The sequence below is a fragment of the Epinephelus fuscoguttatus genome, linkage group LG17, assembly GCF_011397635.1.
Source record: "Epinephelus fuscoguttatus linkage group LG17, E.fuscoguttatus.final_Chr_v1".
Lineage (NCBI taxonomy): Eukaryota > Metazoa > Chordata > Actinopteri > Perciformes > Serranidae > Epinephelus > Epinephelus fuscoguttatus.
Genome location: NC_064768.1, coordinates 4,578,967 through 4,583,021, shown reverse-complemented (window position 1 = coordinate 4,583,021; position 4,055 = coordinate 4,578,967). Strand labels below are relative to the sequence as shown.

At 42.7% G+C, this 4,055-nt stretch overlaps 1 long non-coding RNA gene across 1 annotated transcript; it reads left to right on the top strand.

Annotated features, from left to right (window-relative positions):
• Positions 1-3,265: 3,265 nt before the first annotated feature.
• On the top strand, positions 3,266-3,499 carry LOC125904341 (uncharacterized). Its single transcript, XR_007451431.1, has 2 exons — positions 3,266-3,380; positions 3,429-3,499. It is a non-coding gene; the product is annotated as an uncharacterized LOC125904341 (long non-coding RNA).
• The last annotated feature ends 556 nt before the right edge of the window (positions 3,500-4,055 follow it).

Below are 4,055 nucleotides of genomic sequence, written 5' to 3'. Positions count from 1 at the left end.
TCCTGAAAGAGGGATCCCTCCTCAGTTGCTCTTCCTGAGGTTTCTACTGTTTTTTTTTTCCCCCGTTAAAGGGGTTTTTTTGGGGAGTTTTTCCTTATCCGCTGCGAGGGTCATAAGGACAGAGGGATGTCGTATGCTGTAAAGCCCTGTGAGGCAAATTGTGATTTGTGATATTGGGCTTTATAAATAAAATTGAATTGAAATTGAAGGTAAACACGGTGCAAAAATAAGCAAATTCATTAGATAAGTAAAGACATTAGAAACCGCTGCAGAGATCTAACGCTACAACCGAGAGAGCTCAGGATGTGTAGCAAGCTTGGCCTGCTACGTTGAGCTAGCCCTGAGATGACCGTGGTTTCACCTGGAGCTGTCCCGACGGGGAGACACCGGTAGTGCTGTGACAGGACGCGGGAGCGGGGGAAGTGCAGAGGGGTTAGCTCTAGGCTAAGAGCTAACCCCATCAAACCAGCTGTTCCCAGTGGCCTTCTGGCGAACGTTCGCTCGCTGGACACGAAAATGGATTACATCCAACTGTGGAGATCCACTCACCAAAGAGTGAGGGACTGCTGTGTCCTTGTGTTCAGTGAGACATGGATGAATGGTAACATATCAGACTCCAGTGTTGAGCTGATGGGGCTAACACTACACAGAGCAGAGGGATGCTGCATCATCTGGTAAGCTCTGTGGTGGCAGTCTGGCAATATAAGCAAACAATTCATGGTGCTGTGATGTGAAGAGGATCTCCCAGTTCTGCTCTCAGGATGTGGAGTTTTTGACTGTGAAATGTTGACCCTTTTCATTTTATTATTGCACTATATGTTCTATCTTGTGTTGCACAAATTGTTTTTAAATGTTTTGTTTCTTTTCGCTTGCAGTATGCGAAATGTCATTTTGTTTTTGTGCTGTGCATAAAAATGACAAATAAAGAAGCTCAGTTCAGTTCATAACGTTATGACAACACAGCATCCAGTTGCTAATGGCTAACGTTAGCCTAATGTAGCGTAGCCTCTGAAACATTAACATTATCTTCCTTGTGCTTTTCCACTTACTAATAACGCTGACGCTACTATCTAACATTAGCACTGTAACCTTATTCTAAAACTCATCAGTCATAACTGACTAGGGTGACCATATTTTGATTTCCAAAAAAGAGGACACTCGCCCCGGCCACGAGATAGCCTACTTAAATGATACTCACAGTTTACTCAAAGATGCCTTATAATTTTAATTTATTTAAAGTTTATATGTATGGATAGAAAATTCAGTTATATTACAAAATAATATCTCTCAAAGACAGAAATTTAGATAGGCTTCTCAGAGATTATTCAACTTGCTTTTATTATGCCTAAAATAATAATCTTTTTACAAGTTTCAATTGTACAAAAATAAAGATAAATGTAAAATAAATGTAAAATCTCTGGAATTAAATAATGATAGAAATAATGTCTCTTCTGTATTAGAAAAATCAACTTGTAAAATAATAGCTATCTTTTCAAGTCTTACTGGACAAATAAATAAATAAAATGAAATAATGTTCTAAATAATACCTCTTCTGTATTAGACAATCCAACTTTGAGGTCCCCGGCACCTTTATTAGAGACAGAATCATATGTGCCAGCTTTGCACACGGTGCACTCAGCCTCCCATATATCCCGACCGGGTTGGGACGGTAAGTTGGTAAATTTTTTCTGTAGTTCATCTATGAAGCTGCACTTGAGCTTCGGCATCTTGGAAGCTTAGAATAATGCTGCGCTGCGGGTGTCTGCTGCATCCTCGTTGTGAGTGTTGGAGATCCGCCGATAAGGCAGCCTGTCGGGGATTACGCACACACACGTACACACACACACACACACACACACACACACACACACACACACACACGGAAAACCGGACATTATCATCAATTTATAAACACCCCCCGGACGCCCCGGACAGGACGTGAAAAGTGGACATGTCCGGGCAAAAGAGAATGTTTGGTCAGCCTATCACTGACTCCGGTTGAATTTTAAAACTCCGGGGTTGCATTTGACGGTCTTGGTTGTGAGTTCTTCTGTGAAATGCAAGGAAGGTAAGAGTTGCTTTAAGCAGCAGTCATGTTTCCAGAGAGTGAGGGCTCTCATTTCTTGTGTCTTACTAGGTGCAGATGCCCAGCACCACATGGGTGACTTTCTGTGACATCCCCGCTGCGGATTGACTGATCTGGGGGCTTGGTGTGACATTGCTGCTGCTGTGAAGCTGAACTGTGGGCCACGCCCTTCCAGCCTGGATGCACCAGGTTGCCCCTCCCAGCATGAAGGCACAAGGCTGAGTGCACCAGGCGAGGGTGGTTTGCTAATCATCTGGGTTTGGAGTCACAGAATCACTACAGAGCAGCAGTGGGAGCAAGCAGCATGAGAGGTTGCTGTGTTATGAAGATTTGGACACCAAGGGTCCATCCCAAGTCTCTTAATTTTATACTGCTAACTCCTAACTCCTGACTTGAACCGAAAGTCGTTCGAGGTCCGCCATCTTTAAGGCCGTCTCATGTCTCTTATTCCTGCCAGTAAGGAGTTAGTGTTAGGAGTTAGGAGGGATCTGTTAGGTGCAATGAGTAAGTTAACATGAGAGGTTCCTAACAGGAAGTCTTTTTCAGCTTGAGGCCCTGACGTATAAATACCCGCCCCCTACATCTGTATGGGCTGAAATATGTGCCATCTGAATCTGAATAGTATAATTTGAAATTGAATTTATTTCTATATATCTTCACATTCAGTTCTCACAATTCAAATTCAGTTCTCAAAATTCAATTTCCGAGAACCGTAACCTTATCGTGGTGGAGGAGTTTGAGTGCCCTAATGACCCTAGGAGCTGTGCTGTCGGGGGCATTTCGCCCCTGGTAGGGTTTCCCATCGCAGATTGGTTCTGGGTGAAGGGTCAGACGAAGAACGGTTCAAAAGACCCTTCATGATGGAAAACAGCAAGAGTTGGCGTACCCGGCCCGGAGGGTTACCGGGGCCCCGCCCTGGAGCCAGGCCTGGGGCTGGGGCCCATGGGCGAGCGCCTGGTGGCCAGGCCTTCGCCTGCTGCTGTGAAGTCTGACAGTTTCCCGACAGTTTCCAGCAGCCTTCAGTCTGTACAGGAAGTCACAGACACACTAACATCCTGTCTGGAATGATGTCAATTCATTAAAAAAGTGATCAGACCCATATATCAGTTTGTTCTCAGTCTCCAGTTGTTTTAATTATAATAGATTAATTTATTAAAATGCTTTACAGGTGATCTGTAGTTTATGTTCATGGTTTATACTCCATTTGACATGAATTCTCCTGTAAATCAGCATCATATCAGTTTGACCTGTCCCCCCAACTACACAGGCTGAATAAACTGTGTTTGACTATAAGGTTAATATTTTCAGAGGTAAAAAAATACAAGACAACACTTTCATTAAGGCTCAGTCAGATACAGTCAGGGCTTCACATCTGTACAGATGTTATTTTAAGAATCCTCACATCCCACTGACCACAAATCTCTGTGTTGCTAAATACTTAAATAATTAAAAAAGTCCAATATTAATATACAGTAGACTCTGTGTAGTTTATGATGAATGTATTTAGTTTCTGACAACTAAACTTCACCATCAGTCACACAACATGTTTTCTGTTCACAGAATAAACCTTCAAATCAGACAAATATAGTCTTAATCTCTAAAATTCAACAAAAATTAGTAGTTTATCTAAAATGTCATCTTGTTGAGTCGACATCTAAACCAATCAGCTGTTAGATCAGGTGAGAGCCAGGCGGTGCAGTCGGTGGAGAGCAGCTGCAGCGCCTGGCTCTAAAAACTGTGGCCGCCTCGCTCTCGCCGTCCACTTTTGTAATACGTCAGAGCAAGTCGGGATGAAGTCGGACACAAAACTAACCGGCATGCATTGTGCGCCGATCGCCGGTGATCTCGCCGGTGATTATTAAAACTGTAAACTGAACATTTGACTTTTCCACAAAATGTGGTAAATGTTGTTAAAATTGAATTAAAATGTGAACAATTCATAATATTCATTGTTATTGTTATGATAAAA